This window comes from Neofelis nebulosa, chromosome 7, assembly GCF_028018385.1.
Source record: "Neofelis nebulosa isolate mNeoNeb1 chromosome 7, mNeoNeb1.pri, whole genome shotgun sequence".
NCBI classification, from domain to species: Eukaryota; Metazoa; Chordata; class Mammalia; order Carnivora; family Felidae; genus Neofelis; species Neofelis nebulosa.
The window spans coordinates 41,373,605-41,400,336 of record NC_080788.1 but is presented as its reverse complement, the minus strand read 5'-3'; the positions used below and the strand labels follow the sequence as shown (position 1 = coordinate 41,400,336).

General features: G+C 39.1%; 1 protein-coding gene across 18 annotated transcripts in view; it reads right to left on the bottom strand.

Annotated features, from left to right (window-relative positions):
• The window catches only part of CSNK1G1 (casein kinase 1 gamma 1), a 170,959-nt gene extending 146,023 nt beyond the window's left edge, over positions 1-24,936 (bottom strand). For 6 of the 18 annotated variants that reach the window (XR_009264070.1, XR_009264072.1, XM_058737424.1 and 3 more), the window contains exon 1: positions 24,688-24,932. The gene's annotated coding sequence lies outside the window, so the exon portion shown is untranslated. Of the gene's footprint in view, positions 1-19,942; positions 21,951-24,687 lie in introns of those variants that run through there. The other 12 variants (XM_058737427.1, XM_058737434.1, XM_058737418.1 and 9 more) reach the window with 7 other exon arrangements.
• Between the last annotated feature and the right edge of the window lie 1,796 nt (positions 24,937-26,732).

The window sequence follows — 26,732 nt, the reverse complement described above, 5'->3', positions numbered from 1 at the left end:
TAGAGCATACGCTCACACATGGACTCTTAGGCAGCCAAACCATGACATTATGCGAATTTAACCTTTTTGATGACTGAGAACAATTACTATAGTCTTCTATGAAAAATTATGTCATCCAGCCCTAATGAAGTCTGTATGGCCAAATGGTGTTACTATACTAAATGGCCCCATGCTACTAAGTTTTGTGTTTTTAAAAAAAATTTTTAATGTTTATTTTTGAGAGAGGGAGAGAAAGAGTGTGAGCGGGGGAGGGACAGAGAAAAAGAGGGAAACACAGAATCCGAAGGAGGCTCCGGCCATCAGCAAAGAGTCCGATGCAGGGCCTGAACTCATGAACCACGAAATCATGACCCGAGCCAAAGTCACTTAACTGATGACTGAGCCACCCAGGCACCCCTACTAAGTTTTAAGACTAAATGTTTTTCTTCTTGAATCAAAAGTCACTTCTCCCAGCTGTTGGTGCATTCAGCTCTAGGAGCACCTTTAATTTGCTATGAGCAAACCTGTTAGTAAAGTTAGGTGACTTCGTGAAGTCAGAGGAGCATGCTCCTGTAAGCTTCAAAAGTATACTCTGAAGAAAAGAGCATGAGTTTTAGGATTCATGCTTTTAGAATACATTCTTCCTAGCCCTCACTCAGGTTCTCCACTATCAATGAGAATATATGATACTCCTAGGGATATAAAACTACAAAAGTTCGTATGGGTATAAAACTGTGATTGGATAGGAGCACCTGGCTGATTCAGTTGGTGGAGCATTTGACTCTTGATCTTGGGGTTGCGAGTTTGAGCCTGAGCAAAAATCAAGAGTCCAACACTCAACTAATTGAGCCACCCAGGTGCCCCCCAAGTTAATACTTCATAACTCAACCTCCCAACAATAAATTGAGGCTTATTACAAAATAAGTCATAAAATGTTGGGGGAAAAAAAGAATTAAAACTTAAATTTTTTAACCAAAGAAAAAGAATTCAGAGCACCTGGGTGGCTCAGTTGGTTGAGTGTCCAACTCTTGGTTTCAGCTCAGGTCATTATCCCACGATTCATGAATTTGAGCCCCGCATTGGGCTCTGCACTGACAGCACAGAGCCTGCCTGAGATTCTCTCTCCCTCTCTCTCTGTCCCTCCTCCACTCTCTCTGCCTCTCAAAATAAACTTAAAAAAAAGAAAAAAAAAAAGAAGGAAAAAGAAAAAGAGAAAAGAGAAAGAAAAAGAATTCATTGTCCTAACTTGGCCCACATAAAAACAAATCTCAACAGCCCTGAAATCAGTACTGGTAAGTTCGGCAACTTAGAAAGATTTAAAGTATGTTTAGTAAATGGGCAGCAGTATTTTAATACCAAGGATGTAAACCTTAGTTTAATCATAGTTGAGTGCATAAAGAGGTTTATGCTGTCAGTACTGTCCTAGCAAGAAGGACACAGCACAGCCTTACATACCAAATGATTAAAAATGTTCAGTTTAAGAAAAAAATACTAATACGTAACTATTTATACACTAAAAATATAAAATGTTTTTATTTACTATTTATCATACATTAAGTAAAATGTTAAGTCAAGATTTATTTAATTTATATTAAATATACAAATATAGTAATAATGTAGATATATTTCATGAAATACTTGTGTTTAATCATTCTCAATTTTTTTAAGCTTATCTATTTATTCTGAGAGAGTATGCATATGGATGGAAAGACAAAGAGAGGAGAGAAGAGAATTCCAAGCAGGCTCTGCCCTGTCAGTGCAGAGCCCGATGTGGGGCTTGAACTCACAAACTGTGAGACCATGCATGAGCTGAGCTGAAATCAAGAACTGGACGTTTGGGGCGCCTGGGTGGCTCAGTCGGTTAAGCATCCGACTTCGGGTGGGGTCATGATCTCCCAGTTTGTGTTCGAACCCTGTGTCAGGCCCTTTGCTGACAGCTCAAAGCCCGGAGCCTGTTTCAGATTCTGCATCCCCCTCTCTCTCTGCCGCTCCCCGCTCACACCCTGTCTCTCTCAAAAAATTAATGAACATTAAAAAAAAAAAAAAAAAAAAGAGCTGGACACTTAACTGACTGAGCCACCCAGGTACCCCTCAGATATTTCTACAGTAAATACTTAGATCCTACTTTAACCATATTAGTCCTTACCTCCCTCATTCAACAATCATCTTGATCACATCCCCATTTTTTAGATCTTAACGTTTTTATCTTTTATGCGCTCAAAAAGGACTATTATGACATTCTTCATTCAGTAAGTTATACTGAAAATGCTGAATTTAAAAGCAACAATTTGGGTATGTTTTAGCTTGAAGAGTTTTTTTTGGTTCTTTCTTGTATCTTGTATCCGTCTCTCTCCTCAGTATTTTCACATTTGCCTTTAAATCCTTCAACTTTTTGGGGCACCTGGATGGCTCAGTCGATAAATCTGACTTTGGCTAAGGTCATGATCTCACAGTTCATGAGTTCAAGCCCCATCTGGGGCTTGCTGCTGTCAGCCTCTTGATGCAGAGCCCGCTTTCGATCCTCTGTCCCCTCATGCTGCCCCTCCCATGCTTGCTTTCTCTCAAAAATAAATATTTTCTAAAATCAAAAAAGAATAAACATTTAAAAATCCCCCCAAAAATAAATCCTGCAACTTTTTAATAAATGTTTTTAAAGTCCTTGAGTACTAACTCTATCATCTCAGCATTTCTAGGTCTGTTTCTATTGCCTGACTTTTGTTCTAGTTATAGATTATACTTTCCTGCCTCTGTGCATATCTAATTCGCTATTAAGATATTTAATAATATTCAGGATATTGTTTCCTAGAAGGTCAGAAAAAGGAAGGGGTACCTGGAGTCTCCTAAGGTACTGTAATGCTCTGTTTCTTTACATGAGTGATGGGAATGCAGTGTTAACTTTTAGTCTTTAAACTATACATGACCCTTTATATGTATGTACGTTGTAGTTCTTGAAAACATATCGTAAAAATAAAGCTGGTTACTTTGAAGAGATTCAGTAGGAAATCTAAAAAAGGAGGGGAACAGGGGGGCACCTGGGTGGCTCAGTCAGTTGAGTGTCCGACTTTGGCTCAGGTCGTTCGAGCCCCGCATCGGGCTCTGTGCTGACAGCTCAGGGCCTGGGGCCTGCTTCGGATTCTGTGTCTCCTCTCTCTGCTCCTCCCCTGTTCACACTCTGTCTCTCTCTCAAAAATAAATAAAGATTAAAAAAAAAAAAAACAAACAAACAAAAGGAGGGGAACAGGGAAGAACATCACCAAAAATGGCAGAGTAAGGAACTCCAAGGGCTTCACCCCTCCACACACAAAAAAAAAAAAAAAAAAAGCAACAAATAAGCCAGCAAAGACTATCAGAATCAACTTTTGCAGAACTTCGGAATCTAATCAAAAACTTAAAACAATAAGGGAAGGCTTTGTAAAGAAAGAAGCTGCTACATTGTAATAAAAGAGTGTCAGGGTTTTAAATCACCTGCCTCTCATCCTCTACTCCCCAGTTCAGCAGGGCAGTGTGGATGGCAGCTGCGTTCCTGGTGCAGGTTGATAGTCCCAAGGGAGAAATACAAACCTTAGTCTCCCAGAACTGTGATTGAATGTGATGACCTGACTGGCAGCCAGCTTCCTGGAGGACTGGCACAAGGACTTTGCCTTTGCTTTGCCTGACTTGGAGCATTCCCAGAGCAAGCAGCCTGGGTGGGGTAAAGGAAAATAGGGAAGGAAGAGACTGAGAAAGGACGTATGTGGGGAGAAATGGTCTGTATAAGCTCTGAGATGTAAAAAGGAATCTAGAAGGATATACCTATGCCCAAGGCTAGACACATGCACAGAAAAGGCCTAAGAAGACTCTAAGCTTTCACTTCTAGCTTACCTTCAGGCTCCACACAAACAGGGAGTAAAGGGTAAGGGAGGGTTGTAAACAGCTTCGTCTAGTGTTAAAGGAATACCCAAACACGGAACCATTTAGTCAAAATTGAGAGTATTATTTTCTTTTTTGGGTTATAGGTATTTAAGGAAATTTGGTCAACACATTAGTTGACTATTAAGCTAATGAAACATAGACTTCAAGAGCCACACATGACCAAGAATACACACTTTACAAAAATAGAAAATACACGAAACAACAACAAAACAAACAGTTAACACACAACAAGCTGCAACAAAAACCCCCGGAAAGGAGAGGAAATCTGATGTCTAGAGTTGATCCATAATAATAATCAAAATGTCTAGTTTTAAAAAAAAAAAAAATTATGAGGCATATAAACAAAAAATAAAATCGGGCTCATTTGCAGGAAAAAAAGAAATATAGAAAATGTCGCCAAGGAAGCCTGGGCAAAGGAAACCACAAAGAACTAAAGGAAGCCAAGAAAACAGGATCTTACCAAGTAGAAAATATCAATAAAGAAATCAAATTGAAGGGGAGGGTCAAAAAGAAAACAATCAGATTGAAATTCTGTAGCTCAACAGTATAGTAAGTGAAATAAAAATTAACTGAATGGTTCAACAGCAGATCTGTGCAGGAAAGAGAAAAAAAAAAAATCAACAAACTTGCAGACAGGTCGATTAAGATTACCCAAAGGAAGAGGAAATAATGAAGAAAATGAATAGAACCTAACAAACCTGTTGGACCCTGTCCAGTGTACCACCATAACACATGCTAGGAACCCCAGAGCAGGAGGAAATGGGTAGAAAGAGTATTTGAAGAACTAATGGCTGTGTATTTCCAGAATTTGATAAAAAACCTGAATCTATACATCTAATCAACCAATTCCAAGCAGCATGAACTCAAAAGGATCAACACCAAGACACATTATACTCAAATTGTGAAAATACAAAGAACTTTGAAAACAGGAGGAGAGAAGAAACTCATTACATACAAGGGACTCTCCATAAGATTAATAGCCAATTTCTCATCAGAAATTATAGCAGCCAGAAATCAGTGAGATAACTTATTTCAAGTGTTCAAAGAAATAGCCAAAAATTCTATATCCAGCAAAACTTCTTCAAAAATGAAAGAAAAATTAATAACATTCCCAGAAAAATAAAAGCTAAGAATAATCATCACTAGCAGATCTGCTCTACATGAAAAAAAATTTTGAGAGAGAGGGCACAAGTGAGCAAGGAGCAGAAAGAGAGAGGGAGAGAAAGAATCCCACAAGGGGAAGGAGAGGGAGGGAGGGAGAAAGCAGAGCTCATGCTCGCCCAAAATGGGGCTCAAGGTCATCTGAAGTGGGGCTTGAATTCGCGAACTTTGAGATCATGACCTGAACCAATCAGATGCTTAACTAATTGAGCCACTCAGGCAGCCCCCACTTCCTTTTTGAGAGAGAGAGGGCACAAGTGAGTGAGGGGCAGAGAGGGTGAGAGCGCTCTATAAGAAATTTAAAAGAGGGTTCTTTAAGGCTGAAATGAAAAGGTACAAGATAGTAACAATCATACAAAGAAATAAAGAACAAAAATAAGGATAGCTACACAAGTACATATTATACAAACTACTATTATTGCATCACTGGTTTTTAACTCTTTTTTGGCTTACATGATTTGAAAGAAAAATGAAGTAATATGTTTTTAGAACTAAACATCTATTTAATGGGAACACAGTGTATAAAGATGTAATTCTAACACTAACAAAATGGGGGGTGGGCAGAGCTAAATAGGAGTTTTTGCGTACTGCTAAAACTAAGCTGAGATGTAAATTCAAACCTGACATCGTAAGACTGAGATGCTAGTTGTAATCCTTAGAGTAACATCAAGAAAACAACTTATAAATATACAGAAGAAGAAGAAGAAGAAGAAGAAGAAGAAGAAGAGAATAAAGCAGTACACTAGACAAAACAGTAACTAATTGCAAATGAAAGCAGTGATAAAGGACCTGAGAAACAAAAAAAATATATAAAACAGAAAATAGCTAAATAGCAGAAATAAGTTCAATATAGCAAAAACTCCCTCCTTTAAGTTCCTTTAAAAGTAAATGGATTAAATTCTTCATTTAAAAGAAAGATTAGGGGCGCCTGGGTGGCGCAGTCGGTTAAGCGTCCGACTTCAGCCAGGTCACGATCTCGCGGTCCGTGAGTTCGAGCCCCGCGTCGGGCTCTGGGCTGATGGCTCGGAGCCTGGAGCCTGTTTCAGATTCTGTGTCTCCCTCTCTCTCTGCCCCTCCCCCGTTCATTCTCTGTCTCTCTCTGTCCCAAAAATAAATTAAAAATAAATAAATAAATAAATAAATAAATAAATAAATAAAAGAAAGATTAGTCGGGGCGCCTGGGTGGCTCAGCCGGTTAAGCGGTCGACTTCGGCTCAGGTCATGATCTCACGGTCCGTGAGTTCGAGCCTTGAGTCGGGCTCTGTGCTGACAGCTCAGAGCCTGGAGCCTGTTTCAGATTCTGTGCCTCCCTCTCTCTGACCCTCCCCCGTTCACGCTCTGTCTCTCTCTGTCTCAAAAATAAATAAACGTTAAAAAAAAAATTAAAAAAAATAAATAAAAGAAAGATTAGTCTAATGGATTAAGAACAATCCAACTAAATGCTGTTTACAAGTCACCGGTTTATATCAAAAGACAAAATAGTTTAAAAGTAAAAGGATGAAAACAGATAGACCTATCAATTATAAACATAAACACACCAAACAATAGTTACAAAATATATGAAGCAAAAACTGACAGAATTAAAGGGAGAAATTGACAATACTACCTTAACAATTAAGAGACTTCCACTCCATTATCAACAATAGATAGAACAATCAGAAGATAAATAAGGACATAGAGTATTTGTAAATACTATAAACCAATTAGCCCTAACATATACAGAACATTCCATTTGATAAAGCAGAATACATATTTTTCTCAAATGTACATGTAACATTCTCCAGGAGAGATTAGGATACAAAACAAGTTTCAATAAATTTTAAAAGACTGAAAGCATACAAAATATCATTTATGATAATAGAATGAAACTAGATATCGATTAACAAAAGAAAAACTGGAAAATTCACAAATAGTAAAAACTGAATAACATCATCTTAAACAACAAATGGTTCAAAGAAGAAATCACAAGGAAAATTAGAAAATACACAAATTAAAACAAAACACAACACACCAAAACTTATGAAATACAGTGAAAGCAGTGTTAAGAGCCTAGGTTATAGATATAAATGCCTGCATTAGGGACGCCTGGGTGGCTCAGTTGGTTAGGCGACCGACTTCATATCAGGTCATGATCTCGCAGTTTGTGAGTTTGAGCCCCGCATCGGGCTTTGTGCTGACAGCTCAGAGCCTGGAGCCTGCTTCAGATTCTGTGTCTCCCCCTCTCTCTACCCCTTTCCTGCTCACGCTCTGTGTCTGTCTCTCAATAATGAATAAACATTAAAAAAAAATTTTTAAATGCCTGGATTAAACAAGAAGATCCCAAATTGATATCCCAAGTTTATACCTCAAAGAACTAGAAAAAGAACAAGCTAACTCCAAAGCTAACAGTAGAAAAGACATCAAAAGGTAAGAGGGGAGATAAAATAGAAAATGAAACAATAAAATCAACATAATGAAAAGCTAATTCTTCGAAAAGATCAGCAACTTGACAAATTTTTAGTTAACGTGACCAAGAAAAAGACTTGAATTACTAACTTCAGAGATGAAAATGGGGACCATTCTACAGACCTTAAAAATGGAAAGGGTTATAAAAGAAAACTATGAAAAATTGTACACCAATAAGTCAGATAACCTAGATGAAATGGATATGGTCCTAGGGGCGCCTGGGTGGCTCGGTCGGTTAAGCGTCCGACTTCGGCTCAGGTCACGATCTCGCGGTCCGTGAGTTCGAGCCCCGCGTCAGGCTCTGTGCTGACTGCTCAGAGCCTGGAGCCTGTTTCAGATTCTGTGTCTCCCTCTCTCTCTGCCCCTCCCCCGTCCATGCTCTGTCTCTCTCTGTCTCAAGGATAAATAAACGTTAAAAAAAAAAAAATTAAAAAAAAAAAAAAGAAAGAAATGGATATGGTCCTATAAACATGTTACAAAGTACCAAAACATTCCAGAAGAAATAGAATAGTTGAACGACCTGGGACAAGTAAAGACTGAATCACCAGTCAAAATTTCCCACCCAGAAAAGTCCAGGACTACATGACTTCACTGGTAAATTCTACCAAACATTAAAAAAATAATTAACAATCCTTCTAAGACTCTCTCAAAATCCAGAATAGAATTATTTCCTAACTCATTCTGTGAAGCCAGGATTACCTTGATACCAAAACCAGGTAAAAACATTCCAAGAAAATTACAGACAAATACAATGTAAAAATGCTCAACAAAATACTAGCAAACATAATCCAACAGCATATTAAGAGGATTACACATATGACAAACAGCTTTATTCCAGGTGGGTCAACTAGAAAAATCAATCAATATAATACACCCATTAAGGAGAAAAACCATATGATCATCTCTGTTGATGCAAAAAAAAAAAAAAAAAAAAATGCATTTCACAAAATCGTACCGTGATAAAAACACTCAAACTAGGAATAGAAAAAAACTTCTTCAACATAAGAAAAAAATGTTATGAAAACCATAGAGTTAGCATACTCAATGGTGAAAGACTGAAAGCTTTGCCCCTGAGATAAGGAACAAGAGCAGAATGCTCTCATTTGCCACTCCTATTCAATGTTGGACTGGAAATTCTAGCCAGAGCAGTTAGGCAAAAAAAAAAATAATAACATCATTAAAAAAATTTTTTTAAAGGAAGGAAAAAGCCATCCAATTTGGAAAGAGTAAAACTATCTATTACAGATGACAAGTCCTATATAAGAAAACCTAAAGAATATATAAACAAAAATTATTAGAGGTAATAAACAAATTCAGCACAAAAGTCAGTTCTATTTCTGTACACTAGCAATGAAATAAAAAATGAAAAACTTGAAAATGAAATAAAGAAAACAATTCTGGGACATGTGGGTGGCTCAGTCAGTTAAGCGTCCAGCTCTTGATTTCGGCTCCAGTCATGACCTCCTGGTTGGGGAGATTGAGTCCCGAGCTTGGGATTCTCTCCCTCTCTCTCTGCCCCTCCACTACTTGCACTCTCTCTCTCAAAATAAATACATAAACATTTATTTAAAAAAAGAAAATAATTCCATTTATTATGGCATCAAAAAAATATATACCTAGGAATAAATGTCTAAGAAGGTATAAGCATTGTACACTAAAAACTGGAAAAAACTGAAGGAAATGAAAGAAGACCAACATAAATGGAAAGATACCTTGTCCATAGATTGGAAGACTTAATACTGTTATGGCAATACAACTCAAACAATGGACAGAGTCAATGCAATCCCTGCCAAAATCTCAGTGGCCTTTTTTTCAGAAATAGAAGAGCTGTTTCTAAAAGTCATATAAAGCTTGCCCGTTTCTGCTGACATGTGAAGATCATGGAGCCGTGGTTCTCTTCCTTACAACAAGAAAACTGAAAGACAAGACCTCTTCTTAGATCCACCAGAGAAATGAGGTCACAGGATAAATCACTGTCCTAAAAACTGGAGAGAAAGGAGTACAGGGAGAAACAAAACCTAGGAGCAGAAACCCATGCTGGAGGTATTATTTCCTTTCACAAACCATACATACAAAGACAAAATAGGATTAATATCTAAACTGGTCATGGCAAAAAACCACCAACTCAGAATTCTCTATCAGTGAAATTATCCTTCAACAGTAGAGGAGAAACTTTTGCTTTCTCAAACAACAACAGAGGGAATGTGTCACCAGCAGACCTGCCTTGCAAGAAATATCAAAAAAAGTTCTTCAGAAAGAAAAGGACAAAGATAAAAAACTTGGATCTAGGAGCATCTGGGTGGTTCAGGTGATTAAATGTCTCTCTTTTTTTTTAATTTTAAAAAATGTTTATTTTATTTTATTTATTTATTTATTTATTTATTTTTTTGAGAGAGACAGAGCGAGAGCTGAGGAGGGGCAGAGAGAGGAGACACAGAATCTGAAGCAGGTTCCAGGCACTGATCTATCAGCACAGAGCCCGACGAGGGGCTTGAACTCCTGAACCATGAGATCACGACCTGAGCTGATGTTGAATGCTTAACCAACTGAGCCACCCAGTCACCCCTAAAAGTCTGACTCTTGATTTTAGCTCAGGTCATGATACCAGGGTTGTGGATTGAGCCCCGCAACAGGCTCTGGACTGCACATGGAGCAGGCTTAAGATTCTCTCCCCTCCCCCACCCCTCTCCTCCACTAGCACTTTCCCTCTCAAAATCAAAAACAAGTAACAAAAGTAACAAAACTTAGATCTACGAAAAGACCATTAGAGAAGGAATAAATGAAAGTAATTTTTTTTCTTTTTCTTAATAGATATAACAGCTAAGTATTGGTTCAAAATACCAATAGCAACAATTTATTAGGTGACTACAGCTTGGATAAGTAATCACAAAAATGTTATGAGAGACAGGAAGGAGGAATTGGGACAACTGTTGTAAGACACCAACACAAACCATAAAGCAATATAGTGTTATTTGGAAGTAGACTTAGATTAGTTATAAATGTATAAGGCAAACTATAAGGCAATCACTAAAAACATTTAAAAATTCATATGCGATTGCAAGGAACAACAAATAGCCAAAACACAATCTTGGAAAATCTTGAAAAACAAAATCAGACTTGTACTTTCTGAAATGATTTTAAAGTCACCACAAAACTACAATAATTAAACCAGTGTGGTAGTGGCACTAGACACATATATAGATCAACAAAATAAGAGTCCAGAAACAAGCCTATTCATCTATGACCAACAGATTTTCAAGAAGAATATGCCAAGGGCATTCACTGGGAAAGATCAAACAGTATTAGGACAACTGGATACCCACATGCAAAAGAATAAAGCTGAACCTTAACCTCATACTGTAAAACTCGAAATAGATCAAAGATCTAACTATATGAGCTAAAAGTATCACACTCTTAGAAGATAGACAAATGGAGGCACCTGAGTGGCTCAGTCAGTTAAGCATCTGACTTCAGTTCAGTTCATGATCTTATAGACTGAGCTCTGCATCAGGCTCTCTACTGTCGGCACAGAACCCGCTTCGCATCCTCTGTCCCCTTTTCTCTCTGCCTTTCCCCCACTCACTCCCCCCTCTCTAAAATAAAGAAAAAGAAAAAAAAATTCATTAAAAAAAAAAGTGGGGCACCTGGATGGCTCAGTCAGTTGAGCAAGTAATTCTTGATTTCCGCTCAGGTCATGATCCTAGAGTTATGGGGATAAAGCCCAATACAGGCTTCGAGCTGAGGGTGGAGCCTGCTTAAAATTCTTCTCTCCCTCTGCCCCTCTCCCCCAGTCATACTCTCTCTCTTCTCTAAAATTAAAAAAAAAAAAAAAAAAATGGGAATGAAAACTGGTGCAGCCACTCTGGAAAACAGTATGGAGGTTCCTCAAAAAACTAAAAATAGAACTACCCTACCACCCAGCAATTGCACTACTAGGCATTTATCCATGGGATACAGGTGTGCTGTTTCAAAGGGACACATGCACCCCCATGTTTACAGCAGCACTATCAACAATAGCCAAAGTATGGAAAGAGCCCAAATGTCCATCGATGGATGAATGGATAAAGAAAATGTGGTATATATATACAATGGAGTATGACTCGGCAATCAAAAAGAATGAAATCTTGCCATTTGCAACTACGTGGATGGAACTGGAGGGTATTATGCTAAGTGAAATTAGTCAGAGAAAAACAAAAATCATATAAATTCACACATATGAGGACTTTAAGAGACAAAACAGATGAACATAAGGGAAGGGAAACAAAAATAATATAAAAACAGGGAGGGGGACAAAACAGGAGAGACTCATAAATATGGAGAACCAACTGAGGGTTACTGCAGGGGTTGTGGGAGGGGGGAATGGGCTAAATGGGTAAGGGGCATTAAGGAATCTACTCTTGAAGTCATTGTTGCACTATATGCTAACTAAATTGGATGTAAATTAAAAAAATAAATAAATAAAGTTAAAAATAAATAAATAAAAATAAAATAAAAAAATAATAAAATTTTTTTAAAAAGGTACAAAGTAACAGATTTGGTGATAACATAGAAAAATGAAAACCCTAGGGGCACCCGGGTGTCTCAGTCAGTTAAGCTGATTTCGGCTCAGGTCAGGTCATGATGTCATGGTCGTGAGATTGAGTCCCCAGTCAGGTTCCATGTGGAGCTCTGCACTGGGCTACATGCTGGGCTTGCTAGGCTCCATGCTTAAGATTCTGTCCCTCTCCATTCCTCCCTCCCCCTCTCCAAATTAAAAACCCTTGAACGTTGCTAGTGAGGATCTAAAATGGTGCAGCCACTGTGAACAACAGTTGGCAGTTCCTCAAAAGCAAAATGTAGGGGCCCATGGCTGGCTCAGTCAGTAAAGCATCTTGATCTCAAGGTAGTGAGTTCAAGCCTCATGATGGATGCAGAGATTACCAAAATAAGTAAGTAAATAAGCTTAAAAAAAAAAAAAGGTTTAAAAAAAAAAGTTAAATGTAAAATTACCACATGAGCCAGCAATTCCATTCCTAGTTACATAACCAAAAGAATTGAAAACCAGTACTTAAACAAAAACTTCTACATGAATGTTCATAGGAACACTATTGACAATAATTAAAAGATGGAAACAACTAAAAACATCTATGAACTGATGAATGGACAAACAAATGGGGTATATCCATACAGAATATTTTTCAGCCATAAAAAAAAAATGAAGTACTGATACATACTACAACATGGATGGACTTAGAAATCCTTATGCTAAGTGAAAGAAGCAGAAACATTTTATATGATTTCATGTTACAAAATAACCACAATAGGTAAATCCAAAGAGAAAGAAAGCAGATTAGTGTTTTCCAGGGGGTATGGAGAAAGAGGAACAGGGAGGAACTGCTTAATAGGTTTGGGGTTTTCCTTTGGGGATGATGAAAATGTGTTGGAACTAGATAAAGGTTATGGTTGCAAAACACCATGAATGTACCAAATGCCACCAAACTATACACTTTAAAATGGTTACTTTTACAAAAACGAACTACTGGGACCTCATCAAAATAAAAAGCTTCTGCACAGCAAAGGAAACAATCAGCAAAACTAAAAGGCAACCGAGGGAATGGAAGAAGATTTTTGCAAACAACATATCAGATAAAGGGTTAGTATCCAAAATCTATAAAGAACTTATCAAACTCAACACCCAAAAAACAAATAATTCAGTGAAGAAATGGGCAAAAGACACGAATAGACACTTCTCCAAAGAAGATATCCAGATGTCAACCAACACATGAAAAAATGCCCAACATCACTCATCATCAGGGAAATACAAATCAAAACCAAAAGGAGATACCACCTCACACCTGTCAGAATGGCTAACATTAACAACTCAGGCAACAAAAGATGTTGGCGAGGATGCGGAGAAAGAGGATCTCTTTTGCAGTGTTGGTGGGAATGCAAGCTGGTGCAGCCACTCTGGAAGACAGGATGGAGGTTCCTCAAAAAACGAAAAATAGAACTACCCTAAGACCCAGCAATTGCACTACTAGGCATTTATCCATGGGATACAGGTGTGCTGTTTCAAAGGGACACATGCACCCCCATGTTAGCAGCACTATCAACAATAGCCAAAGTATGGAAAGAGTCCAAATGTCCATCGATGGTTGAATAGATAAATAAGATGTGGTGTATATATACAATGGAGTATGACTCGGCAATCAAAAAGAATGAAATCTTGCCATTTGCAACTACATGGATGGAACTAGAGGGTATTATGCTAAGCAAAATTAGAGAAAGACAAATATATGACTTCACTCATATGAGGATTTTAAGAGACAAAACAGATGAACATAAGGGAAGGGAAGCAAATATAAAAGCAGGGAGGGGAACAAAACATAAGAGACTTAACTATGGAGAACAAACAGAGGGTTACTGGAAGGGTTGTGGGAGAGGGGATGGGCTAAATGGGTAAGGAGCATTAAGTAATCTAATCCTGAAATCATTATTGCACTATATGCTAACTAACTTGGATGTAATTAAAAATAAATAAAATGACTACTTTTACGTCACGTGAATTTTACCTCAATAAGTAAAGTAAGAGGGTACTGAAACTAATAACATCTTATGAAAACAATTACCCAAACATGTCAAGTTTTTGTACTATTTCTTCTCAACTAAAAATAAAACTGAAATATTTCTTTTTTAAAAAAATTTTTTTAACGTTTACTTATTTTTGAGAGAGACAGAGACAGAATGTGAGTAGGTTAGAGGCAGAGAGAGAGGGAGACACAGAATCCGAAGCAGGCTCCAGGCACTGAGGTGTCAGCACAGAGCCCGACGTGGGCTCAAACTCGTGAGCTGTAAGATCGTGACCTGAGCCCAAGTCAAATGCTCAACCGACTGAACCACCCAGGTGCCCCTATTTCTTTTTTTTTAAGGTGTTTTTTTTTTCCATAATCTCTACCGTGGGGCTCAAACTCACGAGCCCAAGATCAAGAGCTGCACACTCTTCCAAATGAACCAGCCAGGCACCCCAACACTAAGATATTTCTTTTTTTTTTTTTTTTAAGTATACTTCACACCCAGCATGGGGCCCAAAAAGGGCTTCAACTCACGACCCTGAGATTAAAACCTGAGTGAGGGGCGCCTGGGTGACTCAGTTGGTTAAACGTCCATCTTCGGGTCAGGTCATGAATTCGAGGTTCATGCCTGCTTGTGGTTCTCTCTCTCTCTCTCTCTCTCTCTCTCTCTCTCTGTCCCTCCCCCACTCACTCTGTTCTCTTAAAATAAATAAATAAACTTCAAAAAAAAATGCTCCAGACTTTTTTCTAAATCACAATATTTCTCTGGAGATAAGAGTAGTATTATATATAGGGGGCGCCTGGGTGGCTCAGTCAGTTGAGTGTCCGACTTCAGCTCAGGTCATGATCTCACAGTTCCGTGAGTTCGAGCCCCGTGTCGGGCTCTGTGCTGACAGCTTGAAGCCTGGAGCCTGCTTTGGATTCTGTGTCCCCCTCTCTGCTCCTCCCCTGCTCACACTCGGTCTCTCTCTCTCAAAAATAAATAAGGATTAAAAAAAATTTTTTTTAAAGAGTATTATAGAAAGCTTCTCAAACATAATTTATTCACAGACTTATTTACTATAAAATCTAAAAGATTAAAAAAAAATTTTTAATGTTTATTTATTTTCGAGAGAGAAAGAGAACAAGCAGGGGAGGGGTAGGGAGAGAGGGAGACACAGAATATGAAGCAGGCTCCAGGCTGTCAGCACAGAGCCCTAGGCAGGGCTTGAACCCATGAACCATGAGATCATGACCTGAGCCAAAGTCAGAAGCTTAACCGACTGAGCCACCCAGGTGCCCCTAAAAGCTATTTTTTAAAAGCTGGATGAGGTGGCTAATTTAGACACCATGAGCAAAAAGTTCAAACAAAACCTGAAAACTCAGCTATCCCAAATTACTTCAAATTTTATACCTATAAAGCACAATACAAAAATTTCCTTTAGTTATTTTTCACAATCACTTTTACAAAATAGTTTCAAGTTTTCTGACTTGCCGTGTTACCCAGTGTAAGCACTATTTCCCTTCTGACAGGGACTTCCCTTTGCTATCTGACATTTAGGATTAAAACTTTTCTGAGTCAATCTTCTCCTTTATTTCTTGGTCTCCAGATATTACTAGTTGTTTCTTCAAAAGAGGCTTTAGAGGTTAGAGATACTTGAACTTGGCATCCTGTGTCTACCACTTACCAACAATGTGAATTTCGGAGCTAGCTACTTTCTTGGCCTCATTGCCCAATCTGTAAAATTGTAGTAATAGCCACACAGCAGTGGTTTGTTGTGAGAAAAAGGAGACAATGTGTCCAAAGCAGTTAGCATACTGCCCATTACATAAACAGTCAAACTGTCATCACTGTTATGACTATTCTGTGTTCTCACCAAAAATTCGCTAGAACAGGCCCTGCCTGATTGTATCATTAGATTATGTCTGTAACTCCTCAGCTGGCTTTCTTCATTCATATCTTTTAGTATCCCAAAGGATTCTGCACATCACCATCAGATTTGCCTTCAGACATACAAATGCATGCTGTTACTCCCCCAGCCTAAAAAACCTTCACTGGGTCCCTACTTATTGCCAACATCAAATCTAACTTCCTCTGCCTGCCTTTCATTACCCTCTATTAACAACTGTTCTCAAACTTTTGTGTACATCTGGAATGTTTGTTAAAATAGATTGGTAGACCCCACCCCTACAGTTTCCAATTCAGTAAGTCTAGAGCAGGCCACAAAATTTGCATTCATAATAAATGTTCAGGTGATGCCAATGGTGCTGGTTGAGGAACCACACTTTGAGAAGTCCTGCTTTTACATATGACCCCATTCTGCCTCCTTAAGCTTATTTTTTTCCTACTCCCTAACTGGCCCACACAGCTTTGGATTAGTCTTTTCACAGGCTGCACCCAATTCCCCCTCCCTGCTTAGCTCTACTGCCTGAAAACACTTTCCTGCTTACCCAAATCGTATCTATCTTTTAAACCTGTGGTTCCCAGCACTGCCTGCACATTATAATCACCTGGGAAAGCTTTTTCACAAACTATGGACTCACCACCCCTGAGATTCTGATTCAACTGATTCTGGGAAAAATTTCCCCAAGTGATTCTAAACAGCTGCCAGAGCCAAGATCCACTACTTTACCTTCAGTCTGATTTCCATTAGAATTATGAACTGAATGTTCTTCCCTCCTAATTCCTACAGTATTCCCAGATTATACCAGGTTTGCACCTAATTACTTATCACATTGTATTACTCTCAACCTTCCATTTTAAGTCTTGTTTTTCCAAATAAATATTATCTTCAATTTCTATATTCCTAAAGCACAAGTATGGTGAATACACAGTAGGAACTCTGTGGTCACTTCTTCATTGATTATGGATTCAAATTAGAAGTCAGAGCTTTAAACTATTTCTAATTTATCCCAATTAGGAAACTATGCTCTCTCTCTTTCTCTCTTTAAGGGGAGGGAGAAAGAAGAGTAACACTTTAATTTTTTTAACTTTATTTATTTTGAGAGAGACAGACAGCATGAGTGGGGGAGGGGCAGAGAGAGGGAGAGAGAGATGATCCCAAGCAGGCTCTGTGCTGCCAGCACTAAGCCCAACATGGGGCCCGAACTCACAAAACTCTGAGATCATGACCTGAGTCGGACCAAGAGTCGGACTCTGAACCAACTGAGCCACCCAGCTCTTTTCTTTTTTTTTAAACACCATTTTGCAATAAGCTTATTTTGTTATGGTGATCATTTAACTCCCCAATAACTAAATTGGAAAGAAAAATACTAATGTATCAAATGCTGTGGAGAATAAAATGATTAATATCATCATAAATGGCTTCACAATTGCTTCCTTACAGCAAATAGCCTTTTTTGAATTCATTAAAGACTGTTTCAAAACAGTTAAAGAGAATCAAAGCACACATATTTAAAGATGCTGAAGCTCTGAATAGTTCTATGATTTGTTTTCTCAACAGATGTGCATCCTTCAAGCCCTGAATTTACCAGATGCATATTAAATTAATCCATACTTTTAGTTTTACATAACACTCCACTCTAGCTTATACAGTACCACATACGGCAGAATTCCACTGTTGCTTTATGACATTAAGTATTAACAAATTATCTCCACTGTGCAAAAAAAAATACAGTAAGATTCATTTTAATGCAGCCGAACGTGTGCTTACTAAATACAAGCTATAATATCTTTGTTATTTTTTAATTGGCCGATTTCTATCTAAAATGTGAAAAACGACAAATTTGCTCTTAAGATCCAGTGACACCCGGTACTTTAAGAAATACACACTCAACATTTCAGAAATTAACTAGGAATTCAACCAAAATCTTGAATTCACTACTATAGTATAGAATTTCTAGAAAATGTACTTCTTATAAAATCATAATTTCTTCATTCACTAAAATGAATGAACTTGTGTATTATAAAAAAAGATGACTGGACTGGGGGTCTGGAGATACGTGTTCCAGTCTGACTCTTTATAGCTAGATCATCTTCAGTGAGTCACTTAGTCTCCCTGCACTTCAGTAATCTCCACTAAAAAGTGAAAGGGTCTAACTAGACCATCTCTATGTTTTCTTTTAGTTTTATGATCCCATAATCTATGAAAGTCAAGAAACACAAGCATTAACCAGATGGATCCCATTAAAAACAAAGTGAGCTTACACCCTGATTGATTTGGAGTGCATCTATCTCTACAAAGTGTAAGTGCTTTCACACAGATTGTCCCTTGGGTCTATTATTAATTAACTAGGTGAAAAAGCAAATTAAAACCTACCAAATATGGAGTTTTTAAACAGTTTTTGCATCATACCTCAGATAACCAGAATATCTGAAGGTCAAAATACCAATTAAGATTAAGATGCTTTGGATAATGTAAGGTGTCCTCTTAAGTCCAGGAAAGGATAGTTAATAAAGCGACCTGAAAGTGAATTCTAGTTAACAAATACAACTTAGAGGGGACTTGGGTGGCTCAGCCAGTTAAGCATCTGACTCTTGATTTTGGCTCAGGTCATGATCTCAGGATTTGTGAGACTGAGTCTCATGTCAAGTTCTGGGCTGACAGCAAGGAGCCTGCTTGGGATTCTCTCTGCCAGTCTCCCGTTCACACACATGGTCACTTGCTAGCTAGCTCTCTCTCTCGCTCTCACTCTCTCTCAAAATAAACATTAAAAAAACAAAAAGCAAAAAACAGGTGCCTGGGTGGGTCAGTCAGTTAAGCGTCAGACTTCAACTCAGGTCATGATCTCACAGTTCATGAGATTGAACCCTGCATTGGACTCTGCACTGACAGAGTAGGGTCTGCTTGGGATTCTCTCTTAGTTCTCTGTCCTTCCCCCCACCCCATACGTGTGTGTATGTGCTCTCTCAAAATAAATATAAAAAACAACAACAGATTTTTAGGGTGGTAAAAACTCTTCTATATAAAACTGTGGATACATATTATTATGAGGTTGTTAAAAAACCCACAGAACTATATGACACAAAGAGTAAACCTTAACAAAACTACAGTTAATGTTATCAATATTGGTACATTAATTGTAACTAATGTACCACACTAACAAGAGATGTTAATAATAGAGGAAATGGAGGGAATGCAGTTTTGTGGATAAGGAGAGATATGGAACTCTATCTGCTCAATTATTCCGTAAATCTAAAACTGTGAAAAAAAATACTTGAATTAAAAAAACTGGGCATCCACATCTCAAACAGTAGACATCACTACTTTAGGCTACAGAAATTTGAGAAAAATTAAAGAAATTAACGTGAAATAAAATCTAATTTAAATCAATTTATATAAATTAAAAAAAATTAATTTCAATCCCCTTGCCTTTTTCCTGGCATTGGTTATATCCCTGCTCACTATCACTTACATGAGAGAGTGACCTCTAGGAAATGGAGAAAAAATCCAGCTAGGAAGCTGCTTCACCACAGGTATGGTTAGCAATTTGGGATGAAGAATTAAAATGAGATCCAGTGATTATCATGGGTGCACGCGTGCACACGCACACACACTTTCACGTGACTCATTAATACCAGAAGACAAAACATATTTATAAGCTTATTAAGAGGAACATAAATGCATGGTATTTATTCAGAGGCCCGTAAGTCCTCAACACCCCTTTCTCTAGGTTAGAAAATGTAAGCCAAAGGGGCACCTGGGTAGCAGTCAGTTAAGCGTCTGATTCTTGATAATGGCTCAGGTCATGATCTTGTGGGTCACGGGATTAAGCCCCACATCTGGCTCCATGCTCAGTACAGAGCTTGGGATTTTCTCTCTCCCTCTCTCTCTGTCCCTCCCTTGCTCCTGTTCTCTCTCACTCTCAATATAAGTAAACTTAAAAAAAAAAAAACAAGTGTAACCTATAGAAATCAATGTGGGTCCAATGCTATTGTTCCTTGGAAAATTTACCTGTTATTTTGATGAAGCCATCAAACCACGTTGTTTTGACAGGCTTACCCGGCACCTAGAGGTGTTGGTAGTACCAAGTCTTCTTGGATGGCAAAGGCAATGGCTACCTGTTCAGTCAGCTTCTCTGGCCAAGGCAAAATCCAAGAGAATATCCCTTTCCCCAATATGTCTACGCCTCCATTGTGATGGGTTAGCAATTATTGAAGAACAATTCCCATCCCTGACACCCCAGCCCTTGCCATAACTACATTGCACACTTGGAGCTTCTGGTGAGGAACAGACTAAACGATACAGGGGCAGTCCATCAGTGCTCTTACAATACCAGAATATTCCTGCTGCAGATAAAACATGGCTCTCTTCTATCCAGATTGGTCTCTCTTCAGGCCATTTCTCAGATACTACACTGGTACTACTTTATAGTTTCTCAAAGATGCTTGGGTATTTCTGGTCCATGCCAGGTGCCAAGTACTATAACCTAAACAAGTTATGGTCTTTTCCAGCTCAGTAAACCCAAAAGCCTATCCTCAGGATTTATTAAGATCCAAACTGAAAAATGGCAAGTATGCGCCCTATGAAGTGTATGGTGCCATTTAGATGAAAACAATAGCAGCTGGTATATGGTAAGGCCAAACTCCCTGCTGAAAGCCTAAGTTTAAATAGACTTATCACTAAAATGAAAAAATCCTCAGCAGAAACTTCTCTTCTGTAAGTGGCAACATCAAGGACTAAAAAATATTTATTCTGTAACTCCATTACCCAATTTTTTTAAAGCAACTTCCACCAACAAGTATTTCTGACAAAAATGGTTTATTAAGTCAATGATGACCAAGATACAAGAAGCTACTTAATAGTCAGGTAGTTTAAATTACTTTTAACCATTGTCTGTGATCTTTTTGTGTAACTCAATATAAACATGCAAGTTCTATTAGTTATATGTTCATTGATATAGCTCAAATTATATAAACTAAATCTACTGAGGATTTTTAGTTTTGAAAAATAATCTGTTGAATTCAAAGCCATAAAACACGAAGGGGTGAGGGAATAAGGAATCTGAAACAGATGGCATCTGATTTTTTTTTTTCCTGAGTCCATCTTGAACACAATCCCAATAATGTCAAAATCCAATTTAGCTCTCCAAATAAGTAATCCACATACTTAAAATGGTAATTCTGAAGTAAATTCACTTTTTCCCCCTCCCAGCGTCTCAAAGTTTCTATCTTAGGCAGAAATGAGTAGAGATAAGAAAGCTGTTAAAAAGAGAAAAAACTATCATTCCACAAATTCTACAGTTCTTTCATGAAAATCTACTTCCACTTATCTAAAGCCATTGAAGCAGGTTCTACCAAGACTGGCGATATTAAAGTTTGTCTATAATATCAGCCGTTTTTTTCTTTATACAGTGATTATTTATCCTTATTAGAGACCAAATCATATCTGCAGAAAGTAATATACTTTAAAATAGGAACAAGCTCTGGAAGAATATTCATTTGGTTTGAGTAAAGCACTGCTTGGCATTTTTAAAACATTTCCACGGTAACTCTTTCACTACTAATTTGGCAGCACTGATAAAATTAACTGTACTTTGTTCCTTACATGATTCTCGTATGTGGTATATAAACCTTCCCAATCTTTCCTCAAACTTTTTGAGATCATCCAAGAGATGTATACTGAAAAGGGCTTAGTCATTTTTTAGATTTCCTGACAAGCAAATTTCCTAAAGGACAACTGCAAAGATCCTTGGAATGGCCACATACTTTGAGTAGAAAAGCTCACTGAGAAGTGTCCTAACGGTCTGTATATATCCAGCCATTTTTCAATTTGACCAACATTTATTTGGTGCCTGTTATGTAGCTGCAATGGCAGATAAAATTTAAGATAGTATTTCTACTTCAAAGAGCATGCAATATAGTTAGAGAGTTTTTTTTTTTTTTAATGTTACTTATTTTTGAGATCATGACCTGAGCGGAAATCAAGAGATGGGTGCTTAACCAACTAAGCCACCCAATGCTCCATAGAGTTCAGAGTTTTATTTAAAAAAAAAAAAAAAAAAAAAAAAAAAGTTGAACTCTGTGAACAGAGACACGGGAAAGAAATTTATTTGAAAATTTCTCTTAAAATATGTAAAACCTATAAACCACTCTAAAAAGTGATAATGAATTACCAACTTTATACCCACTTTCCACACATAAAAAAATCTTATTAAAGCAAATGATTTGACTTATACTGAGTATAAAGTACATTTAAAAATTATTAACTACAGGGGCGCCTGGGTGGCTTGGTCGGTTGAGCGTCAGACTTCGGCTCAGGTCATGATCTCACAGTCCGTGAGTTCGAGCCCCGCGTCGGGCTCTGTGCTGACAGCTCGGAGCCTGGAGCCTGTTTCAGATTCTGTGTTTCCCTCTCTCTGCCCCTCCCCTGTTCATGCTCTGTCTCTCTCTGTCTCAAAGATAAATAAACGTTAAAAAAAAAATTTTTTTTTTAAATTATTAACTACAGCTTACATTACAAAGCAAAATATATTATTTGGTAATCTGATATAATGGGTTACGTGTAACTGTATCATTTTAAATCTATAAAGTGATCAATATAAAGACAGTTTCTGAGATTTAGTTCTATATTCTCATCATGAAGGCTTTAAAGGCAGAAATGCATTCCATTTTCACTTGTTTTACAGAATTACACATAAGAATTCTATAAGTACTGCTAATAGTTTAAGTCTAATTAAGATGAGTCATGCTACTGATGTTGATGTTAATCTTAAAATCGCAACTATTTTCTAGTTTATGCCCCAATTTTAATTCTCTGCAGAGACATATGAACTTAATCAAAATATCTATGTGTTGTACATATGGAAGTGATAAATTACTATATTGTTCACCTGAAACTAAAATAATACTGTATGTTAACTAACTGGAATTAAAAACTTTAAAAACATTTATATACATTACTTTTTTCTTAATGTTTATTAAGAAAGAGAGAGAGTGAGCGAGCAGTGGGAGGGCAGAGAAAGAGGGAGACACAGAATCTGAAGCAGGCTCCAGGCTCTGAACTGTCAGCACAGAGTCTGACACAAGGCTCTAACTCATGAACCAAGAGATCATGACCTGAGCCGAAGAGGGCAGCTTAACCGACTGAGCCACCCAGCCTCCCCTGTACATTACTCTTTAAATATCTTTCTATCAATCTACACTAGACACATTACAAATCTGAGAAAAATCTGAGAGAAACAATATTGCTCACTTCAGTAAGTGCATATACTGTCCTTTATTTAGAGTTTACAGAAACACCTGATCATTGAATTTCCTGCTACTTATGATCAATTTCTAGAAGCCAGTGAAAGCCCTGTTGTATACATATGCTTTTGCAATATTATCCATTCACTTCCTGTCTCAAACCTCATTCCACAAAATTGGGCTACCTTGACTGTGTGAGATTAATGATAATAACTGATCTTTCAGTTAGAAGGTGCTTCCATTTGAAGTGGACTGTTCTTTAAATACAACACACACACACACACACACACACACACACTCTTAAAATACTGGTAAAATTTTTTACTCATTCTGCTTACGAAGAAACTAAATCTCTGGTAGGTCCCATGACTTGCCCAAGGTCAACAACTAGCCAGTGGCATAGTCTGGGTTCAATCCCAGATTTACCTATCTCAAAGCCAATACTTCCACTTGACCACAATTATCTCCTTAAAAGATTAAGAGACAGGCTCAAAAACAGAGCATCTAGTCTCTGAACGTTTACCTATCTATTCTGGGACATCTATTACCATAGTACCTACAATTCAGTCGCTAATTGAAATATAAATGAAGAGGGTCTTTCTGCTTCATTTAAACTAGAACAGGCTTACAGGCAGATAAGAAACAGATTGGAAAAAGAGGCTTGCCTCAACATGTCTCGCCTAGACCTCTATATCTATATAGTTCCCCCAACCTATTTTTTACAAACATGCATATCTACCAAACAAGGCTATACCCGACTAGCCTGTAGTTTGGTGCTTTTCCGTACTGCACTTTTCTAAGACAATTTATACCAGATTCAATATCGAGCTGGGATACCTGGTTAAATATGCCATTCTGGCACTTTCCAAACATTTGAAGTATCATTTAGGGGCAACGAACCCAGTTCCACCCTCTCATATAGGTTGTGATGTTTGCCCACTTGGGGGTACCGCTCCGATAAGGACTCTGGGGCGAGAGAGCAGTAAAGGAAGAAGTGGAGGAAGCACACGGAAGTTGGGTGGAGAGAGGTCTCCTTACCCACTCTTCTGCCCTAGCTCAGCCAAGGGCGGCTCCCCGCGGTGCCCAGCCGACTAACAACCCCCCCACAACCCTGAAAGCAGTGCTCCGTTTCAGGAGGGTAGGCAAGGGAAGCAAGGAATTGCCCTAACCACTCTGACGAGGTCCATGCTCCCCTTTTGGCCCGAGGATGCTCCCCCTTTCAGAGCGAATCCTCCAGGGGGCAAACTCCCGGTCCACTCTGGCCGAACTCTGCATCCGAGGGGGCGCCTCCTCCACAACCTCGAGCTGGCCACCCGACACTCTCTGCCAGCGGGGTCCCCCAAACCCTCCATTCCACCCCCGCTAGCCGCCACAAACACGCCGGCCTGCGCCCCACCCAGGATCTCCGCCGGCCCCCTCCCCAACCCGGAGAAGGGCCCCCCACCAGCCCCTACAGACACGCACACCCTCAGGCTCCTGCCTCCCGGACCCCATCGAAGCCGGAGTGAGTACCTGGTCCGGCGGTACTCAGAGGCGCAGAAGGGGCGGGCGCGGTCCCCTCCCGGAGGCTCCGAGTGCTTCTCTACCCACCCGCAGCGGTGGCTCCTCTCTTTCCCAGGAGCGGGAGGGAGGAGAGGTGCGGGAGGGGAGGGGGAAAGCGAGGAGCCGAGGGGCTATAGAAGCCGAGCCGGAACCACTAGTGCTGGCCCCACCCTCGGCCGGGCACAGAGTACCCTGGCGCTCCCGATAGGACGAACTTAAAGCAGGCAGTGAGAAATGGACACCATCACTTCCGGGTCATCCAGGCTACGGCCCCTCCCTAGCAACCGCGTGGGGTTGCTAAGCGGAAGTACCTTCAAAGACAACCACCCCCATTTCTTTTGGGACTACCAGAAGGTAGCTAGGAGTGGGTGCTCATCTTTGGCGACACCCTTTTACCTTTTGCTCCTGGTCTTAGACGAGACACACTCTTAGGTACCAAAGACACGCAACCCAACTTGCTTTTCCCTTCAGCTGCGGCACCCCCCGCCAATCTCCAGCCACTGTATACACCTGCTCCCTCCCGCCCTGAGTCCCAGGCCGACCTATTGGCTCTTCCTAAGGCTCTGTCTGGTCCCTAGTAGGAGTTATTTTCTGGCGATTTAGCAAGCATCTCCCTCTTGTGGATTTTCAGTTATGTTTCAACTGGGTTTTAAAAAATCTTCAATGCTACGAAAGCTTTTTCAGGCACTTGGTTCTCCTGTGACAGCCTCTGAAACCGAATGGTGAGAAGTTTTGTCTTCACCTCTCTTCTGTGAGGATTGCATACGTTTGTGTACGATCTGGAAATAACCTCGCTTAAATGGAGGAAAAACAACGATTGGCTATCAATCGAGTAGAATAATTCTGATCCTTAAAAATGAGAAAAGGTCAAAAGAAGCCAGTAATCAAACTGGGGAAGGAGGAAGACGTTTAATCCTCCACTCAAAATAAACTTTCATACCTACACTGTGGAGAAAGAAAATGTTAGGAGACCTCATTTATTCTTCTGTCAGGGTGATCTGGGTTTTGAAAGTATTTGAGGAAACTATGGGCTATCATAAAACCCAATATGATTAATCATATCTTTAGAAAATTGACCCGTAACAGGGGTGTGTTGAGGTGGTTTAGTGGGTTAAGCATCTGACTTCCGCTCAGGTCGTGACCTCACAGTTTGAGTTCCAGACCCATGTAGAGCTCTGTGCTGACAGCTCAGATCCTGGAGCCTGCTTCAGATTCCGTGTCTCCCTCTCCCTCTGCATCTCCACCGCCTGCACTCTGTCTCTTTCTCTCTCTCAAAAGTAAAATAAACATTTGAAAAAATAAAAAGAAAATAAAAAAGAAAAATGACCCATATCAGTGGTAGTTAAATATTCAGAGAAATGTAGTTGAGCATTCCGAAAAAAATTAGTACAAATCTTGAATGGGCTATCTTATCTTGAATATGCTTAAAACAGTAAAGCTTGGGGGCACCTGGGTGGCTCAGTTGGTTAGGCATCCGACTCTTGATATGGGTTCAGGTCATGATCTCAGGGTTGGTGAGTTCAAGTCTTGCACGGCGCAGAGCCTACCTGGGATTCTGTCTCTCCCTCTCTCTGCCCCTCCCCTGCTCTCTCTCTCTCAAAATAAATAAATAAACTTAAAAAAACAAAAGAAGGCAGTAAAGCTTGAGTAGCTCCTGAATCTGTTCTCTATTCCATGGCCATGAATGTGCTTGCAACTGCTGGCCTCATTTTATTGGTCATGATAGCCTCTTAGTCACCAATATTAAACTGTTGTTCGCCTCATCTGAGGCAGAGGAAATGAGCTTTGGTAACTTTTAAGTTACCAGACCAGAGAGCAGGTCTGTTGGTTTCCTGTACACATGAGACGGCATTAAATTAATTTACCCTAGACAGTTCAGCAAAAGCTTTAGGAAATCTCTTGAGAATCTAAAGTCAGTAGTAGGTGGTTTACCCTTGCCATGGACATGAAAATATGTGAGAGTATACACACACAAAATTTTGAAGTGGAATCTGAATACACCCAGTAACTAATAG